This window comes from Nannospalax galili, unplaced genomic scaffold (genome assembly GCF_000622305.1).
Source record: "Nannospalax galili isolate Female #2095 unplaced genomic scaffold, S.galili_v1.0 scaffold744, whole genome shotgun sequence".
Lineage (NCBI taxonomy): Eukaryota > Metazoa > Chordata > Mammalia > Rodentia > Spalacidae > Nannospalax > Nannospalax galili.
The window spans coordinates 720,797-739,518 of record NW_008351509.1 but is presented as its reverse complement, the minus strand read 5'-3'; the positions used below and the strand labels follow the sequence as shown (position 1 = coordinate 739,518).

Sequence of the window (18,722 nt, the reverse complement as noted above, 5' to 3'; positions counted from 1 at the left end):
GAGAATTCACAGAGCCTTTGGGGGGTTAAATCCTTGGCCTCACAACTTTGTTCCTTTTTTTTGAGACAGGGTCTCACTTTGTAGCCCAGGTTGACCTTGAAGTTTCAGAAATCCTCTTATTTCAGTCCTGGAATTGCATGAGCCACCATACCCAGCTCAGTAATGCTAACCGACGGAATGTTTGCTTCCAAATAAAGCAAGACTCAAAACCACAAGAACCACACAGTGTTGTGAATGATAACAGTTCATCATAAGGCAAGAGGACGTGCTGAGAATTGAGAGCTTTTGAAATATTTGGCCAACACTGAGTTTTTAACTCAATCTTTTCAAATTTTAAAACAGGAAGTGCCTGTTGTTACCTTTATAATCAGAAACTAGTTATGATGACAAATTATTGTGCTCTCTAAAAATGAAGTAGTTATCCCACCTCAATTGCACTATTTACTTCCCTCTGCCTCAGTTTCCCAGAAGTTCTTGAGCAGGGGTAGAAAAGTACAGGGTGAAGTGCCTGGCCTACTTTAACATGGTGCAGTTTATGTGCAATGGATGTGATGCCATTTTTATAATTGCTTTCTAAGGGCATTTGAAGGCATTTATCCTCATAAGAAGTTCATGGGCAAACTTCAGACTGAATGGTTACTAGGGAAATGTCTGGTATGTCTCTCTCTCTCTCTCTCTCTCTCTCTCTCTCTCTCTCTCTGTGTATGTGTGTGTGTATGCTGGGCATTGGACTCAAGGCTTCCATTGGACTAGGCACTGTGCCACAACCTCAACCTCAGGCTACATTAAAAAATTTAAAATTCTAAATTACATTTTATTTATTTATTTTGTCCATATGTGTGTGGAGTATGCCTGTGGAGGTCAGAGGACAACTTGCAGGAGTTGGTTTTCTCTTTCCACCATGTGGGTCTAGGGGAGTGAACTCAGGTCATCAGGCTTGGTGGTAAGTGCCTATACTCACTGAGCCATCTCACTGGTCCAAGACACACTTTAAAAAAAGATTTAAAAATGATAATAATAAAATAAAAGGGGGTTGCTCAGTAGTTAAGAGTACTTACTGCTCTTCCAGAGGATCCAGGTTCAGTTCTCAGCACCCACATGGTGGCCAACAATCATCTGTAACTCTAGTTCTAGAGGAATCTAATGCCCTCTTCTGGCCTCCATAGTCACCACAGGCACAAGGTACACTTACATACATGCAGGCAAAATATTCATATGAATTAAATACAAATAAATAAGTCCTTTAAAAAAAAAAACCTAACAGTCCAACACCTACTATAGGACTTAGTTTCTCCTACCTCTTGTGTCCTCATCCCTCTCTTTTTCTAGCACCCCCTGTTCATTTCTCTTACTCATTATTAGCCATCAACATTTCCCATAACAACACTGGGTAATTTGCTATTTTTGTTATGACTTCTATTTTAAATGAACTGCAACCTGGAATGAAAGAAAGCATGCTATATGTCTGAATTTGATACTTGGAAAAAAGAAATGCATTGGAAAAAATACAGTGCTGCCTTTGAGGGGTTTTTCATTCAAAATCATTTACTGAAAAATGTTATATCCTCATGAAGCTCAGTGTGATATGCTCAAATCAGAGCAATGAGTATTTCAGTCTCCTTAAACACAAACTTCTATTTCTTTGCTTCAGGAAACATTGAATTCTTTGCTCATTCTGTATAAAATATATAACATGCTATTGTAAAAGACACACCCCACTGTGCTGTAGGAGAGCTCATTTTTCCCATGTCACCATATTTTGGGACCCGCTCTCCAGCCTCTCTTTATCCCTTACCTTTAGTCTCTAGTGACCAATACTCAACTCTCTGTTTGCACAAAATAAAACTTTCTCCTTCCACATGTGAGTGACAGCGTGCAGGACTCATATTCTTCACCTGGCTTATTTCACTTAACACAATGCCCTTTAATTCTGCCCATGTTGTCGCAGAAGACAGGGCTTCCTTCTTTCTTGTGGCAGAATAGTATTCCAGTGCATGTATATACCACATTTCCTTTACCCATTTAACTGTCTCTTCAGATCAATGGACCGTTTTTAACTGAATTATTTGTTTTATGTTGAGAATCTTGTATTTTCTAGCTGCTAATCTATTATCACATATGCAGCTTGCAAATATCTGTTTATTTCTGAAGATTAGTGCTGCACTCTGCTGACTGTTCTGCTATGCAAAAGCCTCTTCATTAGACATCACCCCTTTGTCTTTCTGTTTTGGAGGCCTGTGTTTGGGGGGACATATCCAAAACTCATTGCCTTTCATGAGATCTATGTTTTCCCATGTTTTCTTCTAGTAGTATCACAGTTTCAGGTCTTACATTTATGACAAGTATTTGATTGACTTCGAGTATATTTTTGTATATGATGAGAGATGGTGATCAAGTTTCAGTTTTCTACAGGAGAATACTATACTGTTTACTGAGATTATCTTTCCTTCTGTGTGTAGTCTTGATATCTTTGTCAAAGATCAGTTGTGTAGATGCATGGGTCTCTATTCTGTTCTGTGGGTCTGTGTGTTAAATGCATGGGTCTCTACCTGGGCTATTCTGTTCCGCTGGTCTCTGTGTTAGATGCATGGGCCTATTTCTGGGCTCCTTGCCCTGTTTCATTGATCTCTCTGTTAATTTTTATGCCAGTATTGTACTGCTTTGGAATCAGGCACTGTGACACCTCTAGCTTTTCTCTTTTTTCTCAAAGTGCAAAGTGGCTCTGAAGTATTTCATAGCTTCATATCAAGTTTAGGATTTCTGTTCTATCTGTGATGTATACAATTACTATTTGAAAGAGACTACATTGAATCTGCAAATTATTTTCAGTAGTATGGGCATTTCAGTAATATTAAATCTTATACTCCATGAACATGGGATGCATTTCCTCTCTCTCTCTCTCTCTCTCTCTCTCTCTCTCTCTCTGTCTTCTTCAGCTTCTTTCATCACTGTTTTAGAACCATCATTTGAGCTCAGTCACTTGCTTTAAATTTATCTCTGATCATCAGTCTGAAAAGCCCAACACACAGACCAGTGGAGCAGAAGAACTGTCTTCCCTTCTCCACCTAGGGCTTCCAGCACTGTGTCAAACAAGAGTGCTGAACGTGGACACACTCGTCTTGTTCTAGGTCTCAGAAGGCACGTTTTCTGCTTGTCCCCGTTTCATGTTGGCTGTGGACTTGTCATATGTCACTGCTTTGAATTAAATTCCTTCAACCTAATTTGTTGATTTTTTTTTTTCAGGAAGGAAATGTTGCATTTCACGAATGCATTCTCTGCATCTGTTGAGAGGATCATACAGTTGTATGTCTTTCATTCCACTGATGTGGTATTTGCATTTATTGATTTGCAAACCGTCTTTGCATCCTTGGGATCAATCCTATTTGACTATGATGTATAATCTGTTGTATTTCTAATGGTGCTGGGGAAAGAACCTAGGCTTCATGAATGCCAACCAAATGCTCTGTTACTAAGCTAAGCCCCAAGTTTGATGTAAAATTTTCTTGATGTGCTGTTAGAATCAATTTTTAATATATTATTGGAAATTTGTACATTGTACTAATTAGGGATTGATCCTCTCTTTGTCTCTGTCTGTCTCTGTCTCTCTGTATTTCTCTCTCACCCTCCTATTTCTTGAAAAGGGGTCATCTCTATGCTTTTCAGGCTGGTCTCAGACTCTAGGGCTAAAACCATCCTCCTGCCTCAGCCTTAGGAGTAGCTGGCATCACAGGAGCATGCCACTATTGGTATCAGGGCAATGCTGGCCTACAAGGATACTTGAGTTTCAAAGGGTTCCTTCCTGTAGTAGAGTTCTCTAGAGAAACAGAACTGATAAGATGAATATATATCATATATATGATTATATATATATATATGAATGAAGAATGTATTAAACCAACTTACGTTGAAATAGTAACAATATTGTCTCATACCTGAGAGGCCGAGAACCCAATAGTTGCTCAGCTCATGAGGCTGGATGCCTTAGCAGTTCCAATCTGAACTAAAACCTGGAGGATCCGGGGAGAGTAGCTGGTCCTTAGTAAAGATGGAAATCTGGAAATTCTGGTTCTGATGTCAGTGAAGGGATCAGCAAGGGCAACAGGGTAAATCAACTTGTTGGCAAAAGGGAGGGCCAGGGAGGCAAAAGGCAAACAGTTTTCTTTCTACCACATCCTTTTTTCTCTCTCTCTTTTTTTTTTTAAACCTGGGCTCTACCAGAAGGTACTGTCCACATTTGGGGTAGGTCTTTCCATACCAGTTAAGGCCATCAGGACAATTCCTCAGTTGAGGCTTCCTACTTGTGTAATCCCAATTTGTGTAAAGATGACATCAAAACCAACCATCATACTTCTCTTTCATTTTTTGTTTGTATTGCCTTGTTTTGTTGAGTATTTTGAGAGGAACTGGTGGTAGTTCTTTCTTAAGAGCTTGGGAAATGCAGCAGTGACACTACCTGGCCGCAGATTATCTGGTTGGGAGAGTCCAAGCCACTGACTCAGTCACATTACGTGGCATCAGTCTATTTGCATTTTCTGTGTCATCGTGTGTGTCCAGAAGTTTATGCATCTTTCTGGAATTTTTGATCACTGGACTGTGGGTTTATTGGTTCTTTGGATTTCTGTGGTGTCAATTGTAACGTTTTCTTTCCTCTCTCCAATTTTATTGTTCATATGTTCTCTCTTTTTGCTCCATTATTCTGGTTAAAGGTTTTTCAATTTTGTTTATTATTTATTTGAAAAATGAGCTCTTTATCTCACACCTTTTTTGGTCTTTAGCTCGTTTCTGCTTTGATCTCTGTTACTGCTTTTTTTCTAGTAACTCTGGGTCTGGTGCATATTTACCACATGTCTGAGCTGCATTTTTGAGATCTTTTTTTTTTTTCTTCATGTAGGTGCTTATTGCTATGAACTTTTCCCACAGGTTTTGGCATGCTGTGTCTCCATTCCGTTTCAGTACATTCAAAGCTTCCCCTTTCGATGTCTTCACTGATTCTTGGGTTGCTCAAGAGCTTGTTACTTAATTTGCAGTGTCTACATTTCTTCTTATTGCTTTCTAGTTTGACTCCACTGTGACCAGGGGCGACATGTTCTGTGATTTCAGGTTTTGAGCTTGTTGGCACTTACTTTTTGCCTTAACATGTGATCTGCCCTGGATTGTTCTGGGTGCTGATGAGGAGTGTGTGGTTTGCCAGTGTTACATGAGAAGTTCTAGATGCCCCACCTATTTGGTCCTTAGTGTAGTTTAGCTCTTCAGTGATTTATTTTTCTTGATAACTTGAACATTGATGAAAGCAGGGTATGGAAGTCCCCAATGTTATGTTAAGAGTCTTTCCCTTATCCCTTAGACTTAATGATGCTTGCTTTATATAATGGACTATCCTATCATCAAAAGCATATATATTTACAACTTTGATTTACTGTTCTTGTATTGATGTTTTTCTTTGTTTCTTTATATGGTTTTAGACCTCATGTCTATTTTATCTGACATAAGTATGGCTACTCCTGCTTGCTTTTGATTTTCTTTTGTAAATAGTATCTTCTTCTGATTTTTCACTTTCAATCTGTGTGTCTTTGCCAGGGGAAGTATGTTTCTTGCTGGTAGTAGATCATTGAGACACCCCACCCCACCCCACTGTACATTCAGCCTAATTATTTTAACTGGAGAGTTCAACTGTTTGAGCTTAAGGTCATTATTGGTAGGTAAAGAATTAACCTTGTCTTTTTGTTGGAATTTTCTGTGTTCTGTCCATCTTTGTTCTTATGTTTTTGTTTACAGGTGTTCTGAATCAGTAAGTTTTGATTCTCTTTTGTATTTGTGTTCTATTAATAAGTCTTGTATTCCATGTGTTTTCATGATGGCGGTTTTTGTCCCTCTTGCCTCTGAGCACCTGTCTCCCTTAAGTTGTTTCTGTAAGATTGTCCACTGGTGAAGAATTCCCTGACTTATTGCTTTTCATTTAAAGTCTTTAACATTTAATTCCTGGAGTACAGCTCTGCTGGATACAGTGTTTTTGGCAATTACTCTATTTTTCAGTTTCATTTTCATTCAGGAGTTTGAATATGCCATCCCATTCTCCCCTAGCCTGTAAGGTTTCTGCTGAGAAATCTGTGTTGACTTTAATGGGAAGTCACTTACAATTTTTATATGAAACTTGATGCTTATTTTTTGAATTTTCTCTGTGTTTTGGACTTTTGATTGTTTGGCTATTACATACCTCAAAACAGACTATTAAATTAAATTAATTAATTAATTAATAATTTGAGTGTAGTGAACTTTACTGATGTTATGTGAGAGAGTAGGGCTCCCTAAGCCCCTCCCCTTCTCCTGGGGGTCTGGGATGCAAACTGTGAGATGCGATGTATTGGGGGTTGAGCTGGGGCAAGACTCCCCAGCAGCCTAGAGTTTCTCTTGTGCTTTTGATGGGATGGATGGTCCAGGGCTTCTTACTCCTTGGAGACCATGTGGACAATGAGGTCCACCACCCTGATGCTATAGACAGATTCATTGCCATACCAGGAAATGAGCTTGACAAAGTGATTATTGAGGGCAGTGTCAGCCCCAGCATCAAAAGGAGAAGAGTGGGTGTTGCTCTTAAAGTTGCAGAAGATAACCTGGTTCTCAATATAGCTCAGGATGCCCTTCAGGGGGCCTCCTGATATCTGCTTCACAACCTTCTTTTTTAAAAATATTTTATTTATTATTTTTATTTTATGTGTATGAGTGTATTGCCTGCATGTATGTGAGTGTACCTGTGTCATGCAATCCTCAGAGTTCAGAAGAGGTGTTGGATTTCCCTGGAACTGGAGTCAAGGACAGTTCGTAGCTGCCATGTGGGTGCTGGGAATCCAACCCGGGTCCTCTGCAAGAGCAGTCAGTGCTCTTAACTGCAGAGCCATCTCTCCAGCCCACAACCTTCTTTTTAAAAAAGTATGTTTACTATTTTTTATGTGTATGAGTGTATTGCCTGCATGTATGTGAGTGTACCTGTGTCATGCAATCCTCAGAGTTCAGAAGAGGTGTTGGATTTCCCTGGAACTGGAGTCAAGGACAGTTCGTAGCTGCCATGTGGGTGCTGGGAATCCAACCCGGGTCCTCTGCAAGAGCAGTCTGTGCCCTTAATTGCCGAGCCATCTCTCTAGCATCAGTTCACAACCTTATTATTTGGTAGCTTTCTCCAAGCAGCAGGTCATTTCCACGATGGACACATTGGGAGTAGGAACACGGAAGTCCATGCTAATAAGCTTCCCATTGGACTTTGGGATGACCTTGCCCACAGCCTTGGCAGTATCAGTGGATATAGGGATATGTTCTTTGCAGTCCCATGACCATCATGCCACAGTTTCCCAGAGGGCCATCCGCAGTCCTCGGGGTGGCCATGATGGCATGCATTGTGCTCATGAGTCCCTCTACAATGCTGCAGTTGTCATGGATGTCCTTGGCTAGTTGGGAGTCTAAGCAGTTGTTGACAATCTTGAGGGAGCTGTCATACTTCTCATGGTTCATGGCCATCACAAACATGGGGACATCAGCAGAAGGGGCAGAGGTGATGATCTTTTTGGCTCCACCTTCAAGTAAGCCCCAGCCTTCTCCATGGTAGTGAAGACCCCAGTAAACTCCACAACATACTTGGCATCAGCATCACCCCATTTGATGTTGGCAGGCTCTTGTCCTTGGAAGATGGAAATGGCCTTCCCATTGATAACAAGTTTCCTCTTCTCAGCCTTGACTGTGCTGTGGAAGATGGAGATGACCTTCCCATTGATAACAAGGTTTTCATTCTCAGCTTTGCCTGTTCTGTGGAGCTTGTCATGGGTGGAATCTTACTGGAACATGTAGATCATGTTGTTGAGGCCAATGAAGGGTCAATGATGGTAACAATATCCACTCTGCCAGAGCTGAATGGAGCCAGCCCTGGTGACCAGGCACCCAATAGGGCCAAACCTGTTCAATGCGTGCTTCACCATCGAATCTCAGGATGAGGCTGGCACTGCAGGAGAAGGTAAGGCTGTTTCTGCAATGGGGAGGAGCAGAGAATCCTGACTGGATCATTTTAAAAGACTTATTTTAAAGTTTATAAATTCTTCCTTCTGCTTGATATTGTCTGTTGTTGAGGCTACCCACAGAGTTTTTAATTTTTATTGATTTTGATTTTAGTTTTAAGATTTTGTGTATGCATTGTGTATTGTATGTTTATGTGCAGGTGTGTGCACATGTGTATGAAAGCCAGAGGTCAACCTTGAGTTTTGTTACTTAGGACATCATCCACCTTGATCTTTCTCTCTCTCTCTCTCTCTCTCTCTCTCTCTCTCTCTCTCTCTCTCCTCTCTCTTTCTCTCTCTCTTTTTCTCTCTCTTTCTTTGTCTCTCTGTTTCTTTCTTTCTTTTTTTGAGACAGGGTCTCTCTCTGGCCTGGAGCTTGATGATTGGCTAGGCTGGCTGGTCAGTGAGCCCCAGGGATCCATCCGTCTGTCCCTCCCCAGCGCTATGATTACAAACACTCGATACCATATCTGGCTTTCAGTACATTATCAATGGAGCCATCTCCCCAGCCCAGGTATGAGATTTCTGACAACTTTCCGTGATCCCTGTCTCTATTGCATTTCTCATGCTAAGCATGAAATTTGTCCCCAGTGTTACTGAATTGGCTATATGCTCTTGTATCTTGTTGAGTTCCCTTTTGAAAATTAATTTTAATTATATTTCAGGGAATTTATCAATTTTCTTTTCTCTGGTGTCTGTTGTTAAACTCCTCTGGAGATTTTGTTACTTGCTTTTTTATGCATCTTGTGTTCCTGTGTTGATGTCTGCGTAGCTCCAAGTTTCCTTTATCACTTTATAGGGAGGATTTTATGGAAACAGGCTTTCTCTTGGCGATAAGTCCTGGAGTGTCATGTCAGTGGGTCACAGTGGCTTATGCTTCCAGGTAAGCACAGAAGTGTGGGCTCCAAGAAGCTTCTGCAACTGTAACAACCTGTGGTGCCTTAGTAACTTGGGCCTCAGGGTGTATGGGTTGGACTGATATGTAGCTCTGTTAGGTGGGGTAGGTTTGCTGGTTACACTGGGTGCTACATGTGTGGCTGAGGGATGGTCACTAGTTTCCACAAACCACATAGGGCGCTCCTTTGGCAGGTCTGGGCAGGTGCAGTGGGGCGTATCTGGAGGTCTGGGGCAGATGCAGCACAGCACAGCGTGTCTGGCAGTCCTGGGCAGTGCAGTGCAGCATGTGCCTGGTGGCAGGGGCAGAATGTGTTAAGTGTCTGTGAGATGTGGGAGCAGGTTGTACTTGTTGGGTCAGGTGCAGCTCCTGTCAGTGTTTGAGTGCTGCACAGCTGCCTCTGTGAGTCCTTGGCTGGCTGAGCCCCTCAGGTTGGAACCACCCAGCTATTTGCTAGAGCCAAGAGTGAGTGGGCAGGGGAACTCAGTTTGTGACTGGGCTGACTGTGAGGACATTTCTACCTCCTCCAATTTTCCCATATTATTATTTTTTTTACTATTATTGGACACGAACATAGTTTTTGATTACTATCAGGTAGAGGCACAAAACACACATACACATTTTTTAGAGATAGGCACACATAAGCACTTATGCATACATATATGCTCACAAACACACATACAAGCAAATACACAGGTGCACATATGCACCCCCATACACATGCATACAGTGCACATGCACATGCACACACATACACATTCATATATGCATACACACATGAATACACACATGCACATATGCATACATATGTACAGATAAGCAAACACACACGAATACACACACGCACACAAACATGCTTATATATACACACATAAACATGTACACACATATACACATGAAAATACACATACATTCACAGTACACGTGCATATAAATATGCACATACACATCCATGTTTACAAACAATGCATCTGCATACACACATGCACATGTGTACATGCATAATGCACACATGCCTGAATATACATGCACACACATGTATGAACACACATATATACACTAACACATACACACATGAACTCATGCACACAGATGCATATACACATATGCAGACATACATGAACTCACATAACCACAGGAATGCACATGATTCCATGAACACACCCAATATACAAATGCATACACATGCACAAATAAGCAGGCACACATAAATACACACATGCATGGAAAATGCACACATGTACACAAAACATGCACATCCAAACATGCATAAACACAATACACATATACCACACAAATGCATATAAACATATGTACATACACCCATGAATGCACACATATATACACAAATGCATACACAATACACATGCATGTGCACATACATATATGCACATGCACACATATACAGTACACATACATACATATACACGCCTGTACAACATATGCACATATACAATGCACATACATGTACACACACACCTTCACAACATACACACATTCATGTACACATGCATGTATACACACACAAGCATACATACATACACATACACACAGGCATATGCATGTATACTCATTGTACTCACATGCATGTACACATGCACACATAAAGCACAAACCATGCACATAAGCACACACATGCACACACATACACATGCATATATATACATAAAGACTATATTAAGAGCATGCATTCACACATACACATATGTGCATACACATACTATACGCATATGCACACATATACATGTATACATATGCACATGCACACAAAGACAGTGCATACACACATGTACACAATATACGTACATGCATGTACACAGACATACAAGCATAGAAACATACACACATATACATAGACATATGCGTGTATATCCATTGCATACATTCACATACACACAGGCATACATATGCACAAACATGCATAAACCCATACACACATGCACTCATAAAGCACGCATGCATGCACTTGCATGCACACACACACAAATGCACACATAAAGCACACCAAATCATTCACACACATCAACACACATGCACACAGATACAGATGCGTACGCACATGCACACACAGATGCACATGCAGATGCACACAGATATATACACATGCACACAGATGCATACACGTGCACACACAGATAGCTTTCATCCTCTTCTGATGAGCCTCACTTGTCAAATCTTTTCCTGGAGGCTGTGCTCTCTACCTTTCTTCCAGAAAATCATGGGATACTCCCCAAAACTGGTTCTGTATATCAATACAAACATCTGTTTTATGTGACAGTTAGATGACTATTTGCCGTGACAGAAGATTATACTGAGGGACCAATGATGAACTAAGTCTTATCTAGCTCCAGTACACAAATCTGCATAGATTTAAAGACTAGCGGGTATATGATTGGATGTTCTTTTCTATTAGCGTGATCACTGCTTTTCTAACATCCTCTCTGCTGTTCAGGGGCTGCCCTTCTGAACTCTGCATCTTGAACATGAAATGCTTTGTGACCAGTGGCACAATCATTGACTGGAGCTCATGGGAGACAGGCTGTGGGTCCGTCTATGGACTACTGAGCCTGAATCCTAAAGGAACTCAGCCCCGTGGCTCTCCAGCAGCTTTTCAGATTTGCCTCACAGAGTATTTCCTGCTGGATTTTAGAGACAGACGGTGCAGAATGCTGCTTTGTGCCGGCTCGTCAGCGAATCCCCAAACAGAAGGGAATAAAAATTTCTAATTATTGTTTTTGATGCTTTTCTGGAATGTGTGCTTAAACTCAGCATTTTACACAAAGATTGATTGTTTTATGTTTTAAAATAATGATAAAAATGCATTATGATGTTCCTCCAAGCCCACTATCTAAGACAATTCCTGAGTTATTTTGGGGTCAGATTCCTTTAGTTCTTAGCTGAGCATGTAAATATTTACATTTTAATGCCTGCTTACTTACCATCATCCCGGCCGCTTTGTCCTTGAAAAATACGAACTAGTTTCTCTGATTAAAAAGTATAAGCTTGCTTTCAATCTTATATGCTGCCTAAAATAAACAGACATTTGTATTAATTCTTCCCTCGTTTAGACGCTGCTGGAGAGAGGAGGGGCCTGGAAAGGAAGTGAATATCCCTGAAAGCCTGTTCCGGGTTGGGAAGTGGAGAATTGGGGGTTACAGCTACAGACCTGGGACAATCAGCTTCCAAATTAATTTTACTTCTCTTCTCTCTGGATTTCTTCAGCCATTATTTACAAGCTGTCAAATTTTATGGTTGAAATGATTTGTACAGAATAGGCAGCGAGAGCCTATTTGATTCATTGGTTTCTTGGCTGTTCATAGCTGCCCCTCACCCCCCTAAAGAACGCTTTTTGCTTACACAGAGCAGATGAAAATATCAGTCTTCCATCAGTTCCTACTTCTGAGGGAAGAATGTGCTCTGAAGCCGGCCAGGCCTGGATTCAAGTCAGGGTGACACCCCTGACCATCTTGTGTTCTGGATTTAGCTACTCCATGTATGCAGGCCACAATTTCCTTATTAACGTACAGAAAATAAACATTTAACACATGGAACATCTGCAGGGAGCTGGAGTTCAGTTAATGAGTGCAAAGCACCATCACTTGGAAAAAACCTTAAAAACCTTTGGGAGAATCTTTTCTTTTCTTTTCTTTCTCTTTTCTGAGACATGGTCTTACTATGTAGCCCTGGCTGGCCTGGAACACGCTATGTAGACCAGGCTGGCCTCAAACTCAGAGATCTGCTTACCTCTGCCTCCCGAGTACTGGGACCAAAACTGTGTGCCACCACACCTGGATTTAGCAGAATTTTTCTAAATGAAATATTTGTAAGTAGAGTTTTATCTGCACTTAAATTTCTCACTGGAGGAAGAGTTACTTCCAGGAATAGCAGGTAAGGCAATTTGCAGTCATTCTCTCATGGAGGATAATCCAAGAAGCCAGGCAAATGTAAAATAAACAAAATAAAAATTTAAAGCATCCAAATGAAGCTGGCTGGAAACCAGGTATAGATTAGACCACAAGCTCTATGACATGGCTTCATAGAAGTGTCCTTGAACCTGCCAGGGGCCATCGAGGAGCTGTCTATCGCTGCCGGTCAAGCTCAGACAAAGGCTGCTTACATAGCCGATGGCCTTCTGATATCACAAGTTCAAAATCCCCTGTGTAGAACATAACTCTCCCCCAGAAGGAACATATGACCCGTGAGGAGGCATGACAACACATACTCCCTAACTCCCCCTTCTCCCCACCCCTCTGCAAACAGCTCCCCCTCCCCCTTTCCATAAATCCCCTCCCTACCAGCAGATGGGAGGCAGACTAGGGCATGCCTCCTGCCTCTTTGCTGGAAGGCCTTCAATAAAAGCTCTTTCTTTTTTGTAAAAATCTAGTCATAACATTGGCTTCCACGCATGTCAGGCAGCCAGCTCCAGCTCAGTATCAAGGGAATTAACAGGATTGTAGGAAATTACCGCACCAGAATCTGGAAGAGGTCTGAGCCCAGAGACAGGAGCCTGGCATGTGGGGCCATTGTGGGTCTTGGCACAGAGTGAATGGAAAGCAACGACTGAAACCTGAACTGTGGCAGGTGCTGCAGAATTTGAGGACTTTGCTAAACTAGCTCCCTGCTTTGGGGGGCATTGTATCCTGAAGGGCTGCACCCCAAGAGTGGGGCCCTGGTGTCATTCAGCATCCTTCAGATCCCCAGTCCTGGTGTACATCAACCAGGAAATCCTTAAGGCTAGACTTCAGGGACAGCTGGTCCCAGACTGCTGCCTCTGCAGGTGAGCCACAGAAGCAAGAAAGGCCTCACATGATTTCAACTGCTTTAAAGAAATACTTCATGAGTACACAGCCCAAGATCATCAGACACGAGGAGACGCAACACTGTGAGGATATGCAGGAACAAGAGACACTAAAACCAGAACTAATGTGAACCAGATAGAAAATAATGTCAGGAGGCCTGTGTAATTCATGTATTTACTATGCAGCAAGGGATGAAACAGCTCCCAAAAATGGACAGGGAATTAGAAATCACAGAAAGTAAAATGAAATTCTAAAAAGCTAGAAGGAAGAATAACTCAATCAGTAACTTACAGGATGGGGGGGTGGGGATGTGGCTCAGGTGGTAGAGAGCTTGCTTGGCATGCCTGAAGCCCTGCTTTCAATCCCTAGCACTGCATAAACAAGGACTGGCAGTGCATGCCTGTAACCAGCACTCAGGAGGTGGAGGCAGAAGAATCCGAAGTCCAAAGTCATCCTCTGTTACATAATGAGTTTGAGGCTAGATTGGGACACACGAGACCCTGTCTCAAAAAAAAAAAAAAATTCACTGGACAGGCTGAAGACTGGATTAGATGCAGCCAAAGAGAAAGATGGCGAGGGGGGATGTTCTGAAGTCATCAGGAGAAGAGCTGCAGCTCACAGGGTGAAGGTCAGCATAGCTTCATTAGAACCATATAGAGAAAAGAGTGGAGAACGGAGAGGATGGAAAAAAATAAAGGCTGACCACAATTCAGAACTCACTCGTAAGTGACATGCAAATTAGACTCAAGAAACCCAATAAAGAGGGCTGGAGAGTTGACTCAGTGGTTAAGAGCACCGATTGCTCTCACAGAGGACCAGGATTCAAGTCCCAGCACCTATATAGCAGCTAACAACTGTCCAAATGCCAATTCCAGGGGATCTGATGCCCTCTTCTGACCTCTGAGGGCAGTGCATGGCAAGGGTGCACTTGCATACATACAAACAATACACTTGTACACATAAAATAAAAATAATAAATAAATAAAATATATTTTAAAGAAACCCAGTAAAGAGTCCACGAGATGACTCAGCAGGTAAAGCATGCTTGCTGCAAGCCTGACAACCTGGAGTTCAATTACTTGAACCCACGTGGTGGAAGGAGAGAGCCAACTCCTGCATTGTGCTTTGTGGTGAAACAGCAGAAAAGCAACAGTGGACACAACCTCGGAACAGCCAGGGAAGGAGGGCATGTGGCCTTGGAAGCCCTACCTCCTCCTACTGACCCTGCCAGTTGGGGTGAGAGTAAGGGGACCCAGGCACTGTCAGTTATCCAGATAAACAACACCCTTCCGCTGGCCAAAAAGCACCTGCAGTTTTGGCCTCTACCTGCAAGCCCAGTGGAAAAAGGTGCAGTACAGCACCAAGGCAAAAATGTGGTTAATAAAATTAAAAAAAAAAAAAGGCATTTCTGGGGCTGGAGAGGAGAGATGGCTCAGTGGTTAAGAACACTGATTGTTCTTGCAGAAGGCCCCAGGTACGAATCCCAGCACCCGCATGGCAGCTAACAACTGTCGGTAACTCCAATTCCAGGGGATCCAAAAGCCTCTTCTATCTTCCGCAGGCATTGCACGTCACGGCTGTACTTACCTACGTGCAGGCAGTACACGCATACGCATTAAAAAAAAAAAAAGACTGTTCTGTGAATTTTGCAAGTTTTTCTTAATTGACCTTTACAAACATTTGTCATGTAACTCTAAATAAAACTGGAGGGGAAAAGAAAAAAGAAACACGCCTTCTACCTTGTTTCTGTGACCCTCCTCTCTAGTGTATGCCTGTGATTGCACACACTTGACAAAACAGGAGTTACAGGGCCATCTCTGTGCTTGTTGATCCCCACCCACAACTTCCTCCTTTCCCTCTGGGGAAGACTGAGATGGGAAGATTGTGGCTTCCTGAAGCAGTGTATGTTGTGGATTCAAACAGCCCAGACTCAGTCTCTCACAGTTCTGGGGCTGAGGTATGAGCTCAAGGTGACACTAGGGTCCTGCCCTTTCTAGACTCAGCATCTTTCTGGCCTCTTCTACCTTCTGATGAAGTCCTTGATTGTTTGTATCTCCTGGCTTGCAGTCCTCTGCCTTGTGTCACAAGATGTTCTCCTGGGCCAGCTATTCCCACAGAGCCGGCTCCCTCGGGTGGCTTTCTTCTTCTTGAAAGGACCTCAGCGATGTTGGATGGGAACCAGCCCTCCCAAAGTATGACCTCAGCGTGACCAACAGCACTGGAAAGGACCCATTTGCAAATCAGGCTACTTTCACAGATGGTGGGGGTAAGGCCTCCTCAGGCCTCTTTAAGGGGTATAGTCAGGACAGTGGCGGGGTTAGAAAGGGCCATACTTGAGCCTGAGTGTATCAAGCGACCTCACCTTCCTCCTATACCAGCGCTGAGGCGACTGTTTTTGAAGTCTCTCTATGTACTTTAACTCAGCATCCCTTAGGGTGGAATTTCACTGCTAAGCCAGATTCCCACAGCTCCTCTTTTCCAAAGTGAAAAAGTACAGGTTTTCAGAGGGGTCAATCTCTCTCCCACACTTTTGTGCAATTTCATTGTTTTTCAACAGAAATTGTTTTTGTCCACTGGCATCAACTGAAATGAATGACTTCCTGTTATTTTTAAAGCTCTAATTCCTCTTTAGTAAGCTGGAGACTTCTATATACACTCAACTCAATATTAACATGGCAAAAGATTGGCCCTCTTTCCAAATTGCAGGTGTCTGTGTCAGTTTTGAAGGAAATATGCTGTTTCCATGGGTATTCAATTGAATGTTCAAGTGAGTGCTTGTCCATTACAGAGAGGGTCCTGATGCAGGAGCTCGCTGTAGGGAGTGAGGGAAGAGGTCCCCTGGTGATAACTGCAAGTTGTTCATATATGTTGCAGTGAGAACAGAGACTGGGGTTAGATGGAAGATTAAGGGTTAACTCAGCAAGTCTGGAGACCTAAGGGAAATGAAGAGTGCTTGTTGGTTGGGTAAGAGATAGCCAAGCTAGAGGAGAGACAGGGCTCTGGGCTAATGACAGCAGGCTGGCTGCCTCTGCCCTCTATATCCCTTGACAAACATGTGTAAGACACTATTGTCCTTCTATTTATCCTTACTTCTAATGCAGCTAATTGTAACAGACTTAACTGCAGGTAAGCATGGCTTCTCGTAATAACCTTCCATTTAGCAGACCACCCCAGAGCACCGAATAGGTAAGGCACTAAATATGAGGTAACCAAAGATGAGGTAGCTACATCTTGGTGGCTGCAATAGAGCCAATTCTCTGTCATGGTAAAGCAGAGATCATATAAATGTGATAACAAAGAGAGGTCAGTCTAATTAACATGATTTGAGACACCTAAGCCTAGAGGGTAGTAATGTTATCTAAGGGACTGACAGCTAGTCACGGTCAAAACTGGAGTCAGATACGGTCCGAGGTGGGACTTCAAGTACCTATACCTTGGTGGGGAGTGCATGAGCAGCACACGATTGATCATCTCCTGGTTGGGACAGAGGGACACGCACAGAGTGTGTGGACCCTCCATTGGTTCAGCCCATGAGAGCTCGGCAGAGAATTAGTCCATCTCAATAGAGATGACCTCAGCCTTCATCCAGGTTTAGTATAAAACCCATAGACAAAGGAAATTCAATAGTTTTTTTCTCCCTTGGGAACCATCTCTCCACCCCCACACTTCTGGGAGTTTCTCTCCTTTTTTCTCAGTTTTTCATTTCCTGTAATAATTCTTTTTTAAAAACTAATATTCTTATTAATCTTTGAGAATTTCATACAATGTATTTTGGTCATATTCACCTCCCTTCCACATGTCCTCTCAAATCCACTCCCACCTTCCAAACCCCAACTCGGTGCATTTTTTTTTAAAATTTTTTTAAAGCTTATTGAGTCCGATTTGTGTTGCCCAAATATTCTTAGGTGTGACTCTATCTCCTGGAGTATGGTCAGCCTAGCAGGGGCCACATCCTTAAAGAAAACTAACTCTCTCCCAGCAGCTATCAAAGGTCAATAGCTTCTTAGCTGGGGATGGGACTTCCTGTCCACCTCCCCTCTCCATGCTGGGATTTCGACTGACTTGAGCTTGTGCAGCTCTTGTGCATGCAGTCACAACCTCTGTAAGTTCACGTGTGCATCTGCCCTGTTGTATTCAGAAAACAGCTTTTTGTTGTAGTCAGCCACCTCAGGCTCTTAGAATCTTCCCGCACCACCCCCTTCCGTGACAATAAAGCCTGTCTCTGTTTTGTATACTCCCATGAAACTCTGCGCCATTAATTTTCTCTGGCATGAGACAACAAACTTGAAGACACTGTCCCAGGTTGATCTCTGATGACCATGAGTGTTAGGCATCTTGGGTCCTTGGGGTCACACACAACTGGGCCATGAAAGGCCCCATTGCACCCAGAACTCCTGCATCAGTACCAAGATAGAGACCTTATTTCTCAACTGAATAGAAACCAGTTATGCAAAATACCATTTCTGATGAATGTGCACAAGGCAGGCAGTGGGCCTCAGCAAGGAGCATCAGAGACAACATATCTCATCCTCCCACGCTTTTAGTCTTCATAAATGGGGGTCATGTTTGCATCACATTATTTCAATTGTGCATCAAGGTCACGTGGGTGCAGTGTGAGAAGTTTCCTTCCAAGGGTCATGAAGCCTTTGCATGAAAAAGTGCAATCAGCTGTCTGGGGGAAAGTGAAGTCTGAGGGATCCGAATCTGAAGCTTCCTGCTCAAGGTTCCAGAGACAGGGTTCATAGTGCGGATTCCAAGGGGACATCATCTCAAGGTCTCACTGCCCCACAGCTGTGTGGGCTGAATGGTCGCCTTGTAGGAGTGGCACATTTGTTCCTTAAGATTAAGTCGGAACAGATTACTGCTGGCTTGACATGATGGCCATGCATCTCACCCCAGAGTCATGGCACCCTATTGTTTTGAGCAAGGCTTTTAACAGACATTGCTGTGACTCAGCAATCTTGCATCAGCTGCTGCTATGAGCACTCT

General features: G+C 42.7%; 1 pseudogene; it reads right to left on the bottom strand.

Moving 5' to 3' along the window:
• Positions 1 to 6,443: 6,443 nt before the first annotated feature.
• Positions 6,444 to 7,964, bottom strand: LOC103746277 (annotated as a pseudogene).
• Positions 7,965 to 18,722: the final 10,758 nt, after the last annotated feature.